Source organism: Aegilops tauschii, chromosome 2, assembly GCF_002575655.3.
Source record: "Aegilops tauschii subsp. strangulata cultivar AL8/78 chromosome 2, Aet v6.0, whole genome shotgun sequence".
NCBI classification, from domain to species: domain Eukaryota; kingdom Viridiplantae; phylum Streptophyta; class Magnoliopsida; order Poales; family Poaceae; genus Aegilops; species Aegilops tauschii.
The window spans coordinates 484,300,623-484,310,967 of NC_053036.3; positions in this window are offsets into that span (position 1 = coordinate 484,300,623).

The window sequence follows — 10,345 nt, forward strand, 5'->3', positions numbered from 1 at the left end:
AAGTGTGATGATTTTCATTATTAGAGCATTGTCCCATGTGAGGAAAGGATGATGGAGACTATGATTCCCCCACAAGTCAGGATGAGACTCTGGACGAAAAAAAAGAGAGGCCAAAGAAGCCCAAATAAAATAAAAAAAGAGGCCATAAAAAAGGGGAGAAGGCCCGAATAAAAAAATGAGAGAAAAAGAGAGAAGGGGCAATGTTACTATCCTTTTTCCACACTTGTGCTTCAAAGTAGCACCATGATCTTCATGATAGAGAGTCTTATTTTGTCACTTTCATATACTAGTGGGAATTTTTCATTATAGAACTTGGCTTGTATATTCCAATGATGGGCTTCCTCAAAATGCCCTAGGTCTTCGTGAGCAAGCAAGTTGGATGCACACCCACTTAGTTTCTTCTGTTGAGCTTTCATATATTTATAGCTCTAGTGCATCCGTTGCATGGCAATCCCTACTCCTTGCATTGACATCAATTGATGGGAATCTCCATAGCCCGTTGATTAGCCGCGTCAATGTGAGACTTTTTCATTTTTTTCTCTTCTCACACAAACTCCATCAACATATTCTATTCCACCCATAGTGATATGTCCATGGCTCGTGCTCATATATTGCGTGAAAGTTGAAAGAGTTTGAAAAGGCTAAGTATGAAACAATTGCTTGGCTTGTCATCAGGGTTGTGCATGATGGGAGCATTTTGTGTGACGAAAATGAAGCATGGGCAAACTATATGATTTTGTAGGGATAAGCTTTCTTTGGCTATGTTATTTTGATAAGACATAATTGCTTGGTTAGCATGCTTGAAGTATTATTATTTTTATGTCAATATTAAACTTTTGTCTAGAATATTTTGGATCTAAACATTCATGCCACAATAAAGAGAATTACATTGAAAATCATGCTAGGTAGCATTCCACATCAAAAATTCTGTTTATATCATTTACCTACTCGAGGACGAGCATGAATTAAGCTTGGGGATGCTTTATACGTCTCCAATGTATCTATAATTTTTGATTCTTCCATGCTATTATATTATCTGTTTTGGATGTTTAATGGGCTTTAATATACTCTTTTATATTATTTTGGGACTAACCTATTAACCGAAGGCCCAATGGAAATTTCTATTTTTTGGCCTATTTCAGTGTTTCGCAGAAAAGGAATATCAAACCGAATCCAAACGGAACGAAACCTTTGCGAGGATCTTTCTTGGAACAAACGCAATCCAGGAGACTTGGAGTGGAAGTCACAGACGCAACGAGGCAGCCATGAGCAGGAGGGCGCGCCCAGGGGGTAGGCATGCCCCCACCCTCATGGGCCCCTTGTAGCTCCACCGACCTACTTCTTTCGCCTATATATACTCTTATACCTTGAAAACATCCAGGGGAGCCACGAAACCACTTTTCCACTGCCGCAACCTTCTGTATCCGTGAGATCCCATCTTGGGGCCTTTTTCGGTGATCTGCCGGAGGGGGATTCGATCACGGAGGGCTTCTACATCAACACCATAGCCTCTCCGATGATGTGTGAGTAGTTTACCACAGACCTTCGGGTCCATAGTTATTAGCTAGATGGCTTCTTCTTTCTCTTTGGTTCTCAATACAAAGTTCTCCTCGATGTTCTTGGAGATCTATTCGATGTAATACTTTTTGTGGTGTGTTTGCCGCGATCCGATGAATTGTGGGTTTATGATCAAGATTATCTATGAACAATATTTGATTATTCTCTGAATTCTTATATGCATGATTTGATATCTTTGCAAGTCTCTTCGAATTATCGGTTTAGTTTGCCCTACTAGATTGATCTTTCTTGCAATGGGAGAAGTGCATAGCTTTGGGTTCAATCTTGCGGTGCTCGATCCCAGTGACAGAAAGGGAACCGACACATATTGTATTGTTGCCATCGAGGATAAAAAGATGGGGTTTATCATATTCTTGAGTTTATCCCTCTACATCATGTCATCTTACCTAATGCGTTACTCTATTCTAATGAACTTAATACTCCTTTTTTTGCGAATAATGAACTTAATACTCTAGATGCGTGCTGGATAGCGGTCGATGTGGGGAGTAATAGTAGTAGATGCAGAATCGTTTCGGTCTACTTGACACGGACGTGATCCTATGTTCATGATCATGCCTAGATATTCTCATAACTATGTGCTTTTCTATCAATTGCTCGGCAGTAACTTGTTCACCCACCGTAATATATGCTATCTTGAGAGAAGCCACTAGTGAAACCTATGGCCCCCGGGTCTACTTTACATCATATAAGTTTCCGATCTATAATTCTAGTTTACTATTTATTTTGCAATCTTTATTTTCTAATCTATACAACAAAAATACCAAAAATATTTATCTTATTATCTTTATCAGATCTCACTTTTGAAAGTGGTCGTGAAGGGATTGACAACCCCTTTATCACGTTGGTTGCAAGGTTCTTGATTGTTTGTGCAGGTACTAGGCAATTTGCGTGTAGTCTCCTACTGGATTGATACCTTGGTTCTCAAAAACTGAGGGAAATACTTACGCTACTTTGCTACATCACCCTTTCATCTTCAAGGGAAAACCAACGCGTGCTCAAGAGGTAGCAAGGCCCTGTTTGGTTAAAAAGTCCTAGGACTTTTTTTAGTCCCGACTAAAAAGTCCCTAGTCCCTGCCTGTTTGGTTCCAGGGACTAAACATGGACTAGAGGTTATTAGATGACATGCTAAAAGACCATGTTACCCTAGTAATGAACTGATATATATAAGGTGCGTTGCGGGGCAGGGCAACTGTTGGAAGAAGTCCCAAAAAGACTCTCCCTCAGGGTGTTCTTTCTTTAGTCCCAAATGCCCACTTTTAGTCCCTAAGAGTCCCTCCTGTTTGGTTTAGATGGGACTAAAAGGGACTTTTTTAATCCCTACACCATAATGTCCATGTATACAAACACCCTCTAATAATGTCGCTAGAAAATTGAAGCAATGCCGCAGTTAAAAGCAAATTACATGTTTAACGAATTTTATTGTTAATATAATCTCTTTGTTAATATGAATCAATGCCACTGTTTGAGAAATGCTACTGTCTTGCTTTCTTTCCCATTTAGATAAGTTAGTTGCTTCTTGTGGGCTTCTGTGTCATCCATCGTTATTGACCAATAGTTGTTTCCTTTGCACCTCTCTGTAAACAGGGTTATCTACTTCACCTCATTGCTACTGCGACCTTTTGTTGCACTGCACAAATCACTTTTGTTTTAAGAGTGTTTTGTGCAGTTCAACCAAAATGTCACACCGACAACGTTGCTTGATTGCTTGATCTTAGTGAAACTGCACAAGAGGAGATCTGACTTCCTATCTGTGTTGGCAAATTTGTTTCAAATCTTCTTCTTGTGAGTTGTTTAAATTCCGCGTCATGAGAGATCAGTACTAGCCTTCTTTCACATGATTGTGCAGTGTGCTATCATATGTTGTGCTACTTATACGGTAATGTTAATTGGTTTTAGTAAACTGCACAAATGGAGGCAAGACTTCCAATCTGTATGTGCACCGTAATATCCCATTGAGTAAGATAATGATATTTCACAACCGTTGGCCTGTATTTTGCTACTGTCATCAGAAAATTAATGTCATTGCTTAGTGCTATACTTGTGCCCCCTAATGAGATGTCAATCTTACATTGAAGGCGAAGCTTGTCTGTTATTGAACCAGGTGATGAAGGGGAAGAACAAGCGAAAGAAAAACAAAAATCAACTCCCGGTGCTGTAATGAAGCACTGGAACTGTGATGACACAAGTAATGATATAGTTTTGCATCTTAATTTATTGCTATGGCAAGAATGAGCAATTGTTTTGCCACTGATTTGATGCCACTCTTAATGTAATACTCCCTCCATTCCACAATGTAGTGCCTATAGATTTTTGTGGAAGTCAAACTTGCAAACTTTGACCAAGTGTATAGAGAAAACTGTCTACATCTACAATACCAAACATGTACATTCTGAAAATATAACTCATGATGTATCCAATGATGTGCATTTGGTATTCTAGATGTACCTACTTTTCTCTATAAATATGGTCAAAGTTTGTAATGTTTGACTTTCGGAAAAATCTATAGGCACTACATTATGGAACGGAGGGAGTATGTAATTATCTCTACTTGTGCAAACAGGGATCTTCTTTGAAGATAACATATATTTTAGTGGAACTGCACAAGAAGATGTTGGAAACATTAAACTAATCGAGGAGTATTTAGTAAGCATGGTAACCACATTAGGTAACAATAGATGGTTCCGGAGAAGTGCTTCATCTGTATGCTCTACACAATAAGCCTCGAGAAGTGCTACTGTTTAGATACTGTCATGAGAAACTGGTATTGTCCTTGAGAAGTGCTTAATTTGTGCTATTTTAATTATTTCCTTTCCTTTCTTTCGAGCAAACAGGGATGCAGCATTTAGTTGTTCTCTTGCCTTTGCACAACAGGATCATCCATGTCATAACAGAAGGAAGCAGTTGAAGGATGGTTTCATTACTGCCCACAAGAACAAACTAAATTCAGCTTAGAAGAACTCACGGATCTCCATCTTTGTTGCTGTGATGGCCAATTGTTGTTTTAGGATTCTTTCCGGCGAGTTCCATTTTTTAAATGTGTGCTCTACATGGATCATGTAGGTTGCCTGTTTACACTGTCAATTCATAGTACAATTTGCTTTATACTAATCACTTTTTTTGTATTTATGCAAACATGGGTGCTCAGCTTGATTTCAATGGGAACTGCAAAAAAATGTTCTCGAATACATTGAATATTCTCGAATCATTCATTTCCACCACACGAAAGGAGGTGCCGATATGTTCAAGGCATTGCAACATATAAAAGGAGAAATCATGCAAGCTACACGCGAATTTGGTTTATTTTGGTGGCACTGCACAAAAAGAACAGCTGGTTTATTTAGCACGAGGTACCATGTCAATGTCCGAACTGATGGCAAACTCTGCCCATTCCACAATCGTAGGCATTTGATATTTTGGAATAGGAAAACCTTGTCAAAGTTTGCTCATTGATGTACACAAAACAACACGCATTTGACATTTTGGAATGGGACAACCTTGTCAAATTTTTCTCACTGATGTTAGCAAGAAGACATTCGTTTGATATTTTCGAATGAGATGCCCTTTGTTGTCAGCAGCATCGATCGATTTTTCTTTATTCTTTAGTTGTGAAGTAAATATTGGCTCTGACATGTGAATCGCTGAGATGCATAATCACAATTGTTTTGAATGTTCTCTATGAATTGCTAGGCCTGTGTTTGATTGCAATGTACAGGAAGGCTAAAAAGCTGCTCAAACTTTTTGTACCCCCTGTGTTCCTTTTTACTTCGCATATTAGATTTGTTTCAAGTCAGTTGATTTTACATTGTGAATGTTGATACTTTTTATATAAGATTGGTCAAAGTAGAGATACTTTGACTTCAGACAAAACTTATATGCAGACTAAAAAGGACCGGAGGGAGTACGTGAAACTGCTGCAAACGAGGTGATCACCCTGGGAATAATGCTAGTACGTATTGTTTTGCATGTTCATCCAATGCCATTGATACAAGAATTCGAACTAATCGAAGGAAATTCATTCATACACGACCGGATTTCATATAAACATGCCGGATTTCATTACATTACATACATTCTTCAACTAAAAAGGGGTGCACTGGAGGTATAATTAATTAACCAAAGCTACCCACCCGTGTCTGGCTCAGCCGAACTGAAGCTTCAGTGACTTAACTGCAGTTGCAGTTGGGTTACTGACATGTGGCCCAGATGCTTGTTGGGCCCACATGTCAGTGACCCTACTGTACTGCAGTTAAGTCACTGAAGCAACGTCCTTCTCCAGCACAGCTCTCTGACTCCACGTCGCCGCAAAGAAGCTAATCGGCCGTCAATGGTCAACCCGCCAAGCTTGGCTTCAACCGGAGGGTAGCAGCGGTGGCCTTACTTTGACACGAGCGGCGACAGCCTACCGTGTTCTACTCTTCCCTGTTTTCTGTGTGGCGCGGCCTCGTTGGCAGCGGGGCGGGGCCTCGATGGAGCCGGCGATGTCCTTTGTGTTGTTGCCGGCGGGGCGGCGCCTCGGTGGAGCGGAGGAAATCCTCCCCCTCGTTGCCGGTAGGGCGGGGCCTCGGCGGAGCCGGCGATGTCCTCTGCCTCATTGTTGGTGGGCGGGGCCTCGGCGGAGCAGGGACTCGCCGAAGCCGGTGAAGTCCTCCGCCTCAGTGCCAGTGGGGCGGGGCCTCGGCGGAGCCGCAGGTGTCCTCTGCCTCATTGTTGGCGCGGCGGGGCCTCGGCGGAGCAGGGCCTCGTCGATGCCAGCGGAGCCGCCATTGTCCTCCGCCTCGTCGTCGGTCTCGCCAAACAACACCTTGCCCGGTTCATCGCCCTCTTTGTAGGCGGCCGCAACCTCCGCCACCCGCATGCGGTACCGCCAGCGCGCGAGGCGGCTCTCGTGGGCGGAGCGGTACGACTCGAGTAGCGCCCCTGCTCCGCCCGCTCCGCGGCGATCTGCTCCTCTGCCTGCTGGTGCTCCTGGAGGAGATGGTGGTTGTAGGCGGCATCGGCCTGCGCCTCCCGGAACTTCTCCTGATGCTTCTGCCTCACCGTGTCTATGTATTGGGCACGGGCCTCGCCGATGGTCATGGTGCAATGCACCGGCGAGGATGGCGCGGAGGAGGGGGTTGGCGCTGGATCGTCGACTACCATGTTCTCCATTGGGACGTCATCGTCCTCCGGCTTCCTGCCGGCCATCCAGTCGGCAGCAATGGCTGCCATCTCCTTGTGCTCCGTCGTCCGCCTGTCTCGAAGAGCGCTGGAGCGCGAGGAAGCCATGGTGGGCAGTAGTGGTGTGGGCAGGAGAAAGGGAATAGAGGCAGATGACTACGGCTCTGGCCGGCGCAGCAGTTTATATAGCAATGGTGGGCAGTGGAGGGATGGACGGGTGGCGCCGGAGTAGCCGCCTCGGCAACCATGTATCATTAATGTGGGCAGCAGATGGACGGACAGACGGCACTTGTGCCGTTTGAACGTGGAGCAATCGCCTGCACCGGGAAGCAGCACGGGCGGCGCTGACCGTTTCGGGCGGAAAGCGCGTGCGGGTGAGGGAGGTGGTCTGGGTGGGCCAGGGCTGTCAGACTCGTGCTTGGCAGCGGGTCGGTCCAGCAGCCGGACATGCTGGCTCGCCAGCGAGCTCGTCGAGCTGAGCGACGACAATCAGACGATGGATGTAGCTTCCGACCAGGAGCCGGCGCCACCGTCCAAGCCGATTCATGCCGTGTTCACCATAGAGCAGGTGAGGCCGTAGGTCGATGACCTAATGGCGGAAGAGCTACCAGCGCAGGAGGACCTGTGCTGCAACCTCCGTCTCCTCAACGAGGAGCGGCGAACAGGCGAACGACAATGCCGTCGCGGACATGTGGCCCTATGATCCTGGCTTCCTGAATGAGCAGCGGGCGCTGTATCAGACCATCCGTAGGGCCCGCGAGGCCCTCTCCGTTGTCCTTTGAGTTGTTGCGCCCGCCATGGCGCCGCCATCTCGCGTTGTCAACATGGTCAACGGTCATGAGGAATGAGGAGATGAATTTACTTGGAGAGGATGACAGTGGGGACCCACTAGGGCCATAGACGCATGTACGCAAGTGCCTCCTTATTATATACAACTAATAATTTTTTTGCTTCCTCTTGGTTTCCTAACATCACGGTCCCACACCATTGTCAACCTATGTAGTCAATAAACGATAAAATTGCACAAGGAGCGACCGACAGCTGGGACCAAGCAGCTCGAGCGGTATTTGTGTTTTTGAGGTGTGAGCTGAGTTTTTCTTGAGCGATGTTTTTGTTGTTGTTCAGAGGAGAGCAGGGTATCAATGGGCGGGCTGTGCCCGTCTATCCCAGGCCAGATCTCCGGCCCGAATATTTTTTTTTTTCAAGATGAAAATGGCTAGCCCAGTTATACTTTTTTACGAATACCCAGGCAAGGTCAACTTGTTATTCTCCGCCCCGCTGGGCTGCAAATCTTTCCTAGGAGGGATGCATTAGGCTTAACAAGAAAATGGGGTTTAAGAAATAATAAATGGGATGTAATTATAAAAAATGGGGCAGTAACTATAAAAAATGCACCAAACACATAATTAGTTAAAAAATTATTATTTTTGGATTTTGAAAATTTTAATTTCATTACTTGTTGCGCGCAATATTTCGTTGGATTTTTACGTAATACAAATTTATTTTGAAATTATATTTAATCTGGCTAGAAATTTCGGGAAAAAAAATATTCCAAATCCCATCAAAATGTGGGAAATTTTATTGAATTCTGTTTTGACCGGTTGGTTGAAATTATTAATTGTTGTCCTAGCTAGAAAATGGGTTGTACTTTTAACAAATTGTAAAATGGGTTGTAGTAAATTCAATTAGAATTCAAAAATGGGTTGTACATTCTTGCAAATCGCAAATGGGCTATATGTTCTCTACCACACACTTCTGGGCCTACTAAGTTGACGCGTACGCAAGGCTTTGTCAAGTTATAGTCAATACACGGTTCTAGCAGCAGTGGCCGTTGGATGTTCATCCAACGGATGTTGTGCTTCTTCTTCAATCTCGGATATTCTTGCTTCAGCCGCCCAAAAAATGATTCCTCCCCCTGACATCTGGGGCGCACCATTTCAGAGACTGACCTGTGGGCCTACTAAGTTGACGCATACCAAGGGCTTTGTCAACTTACTCAATATAAATGATTCTAGCTGCAGTGACCGTACGATGTCCATCCAACGGCCATCGGGCTTCTTCAACCTCTGGTGTTCTTGCTCCAGCCACCCAAACCAGCGCCGGCCGTGCCGCCTGCTCCTGCCTGCCATGTCCGGTTGTGCTGCCACCGCTGGCCATGCCATCCCTCTATACTCACCCACACCTCCTGTTATTCTCCGGCGACGGCAGCCCACACCGCAGCCAAAGCAGTCAACCCACGTACTCCCCTCCGCGTGGGCATCCACTGTCGCGTCTTCCCCGACTCCACGTCGTTACCTTCCTAGGCCTCGTCATCATCCACCGCCTTGGTGCTCTCGTGGCGGCGTGGTCAACGTAGTCAATGAAGGACAGCCATCAGAAGAGGACTTTAGGCGGTGAGGCTGACAGCTGGACCCACCAGCTACATCTTCGAACATAAGGAAGTGCCTCCTTATTACTCGCAAAATAAAAATGATTCCTCCCCCTGACAGCTGGGACCGACCAGCTATATCTTCGCATGCAAGGAAGTGCGTCCTTATCCTCCCTGACCGCTGGGACCCACCCGGTCAAAGCGTATGTAGCATTGTCGGTCTGGTCGCGAACGAGTATGTACATACTGGTCAATCGGTCTCTCTACAAGTATGAACCATGGCCGAGTAAGTAGCGGCACGTGTCGGTCCTATTGATCGGGAGGGGTGTGGCGTACCGCAAAACGGAGGAAACATACTTGTGTTGGAGCGCCTACAGTTGAAACGGGGTCCTGTTCATCCACCGTCTACTGCCTCGCTCCAGCCTCCACGGGCTACTGTTCATCCACCGTTGACCTCCTCCAGCTTCCACAGGCTACTGTTCATCCACGGCTACTGTTCATCCAGCCTCCACCGGCTGATGTTCATAGAGCCTCCACGGGGTCCTGTTCATCGACCCCCAACCGGCTGGGGTGTGGCGGCCTCCTCGGGGTCCTGTTCATCCAGCGGCAACGACCTACTACCATGAGGTCCTATTCATCCAACCCCCACCGGGAATTGTTCATCCACAGCCAACCAACCGGCTCGACTCACCATGTCTCGACTTGTTCTACGTACCGCGCGACGGTAGCAATGGTCACTGTTCATCGATAGGCAACCCAACACCAGCTGGCTACATATCACACGGGGGCTCGATCGGCTTGAGTAAGCAGCAGCAGTGATCGATCGCTCGGGTTCAGCTAGCAGCAGCAGCTTGCTCGGCTTCAGTCAGCAGCGAATGAATCGCTCGGGTTCAGTTAACAGCCAAGGGATCGATCGCTCGGGTTCAGTAACGTGCGATCGCTCGGGTTCAGTTAGCCAACACCTCGCACACACGGGCGTACACGAGAGAAACGCGCAAACCACAGTGCATCGCTCGGCCCTGACCACCCACCGTAACCGAGAACTCCGCGATATTTTCCTCGCCCTCGCTTCTACCACAATTTTTTCTGTCATGGACGGCCCAAAGAATGTCATGCAGCTGCGTCTCCGACCCGCCCAGGACGAAAAGCCCATTTTCTGTCATGATTTTTTGTCATAGAAGTTGGAGCCCACCACATCTATGATGATACCGGGTTTTGTCACAATTATCGTCATAGAAGTGT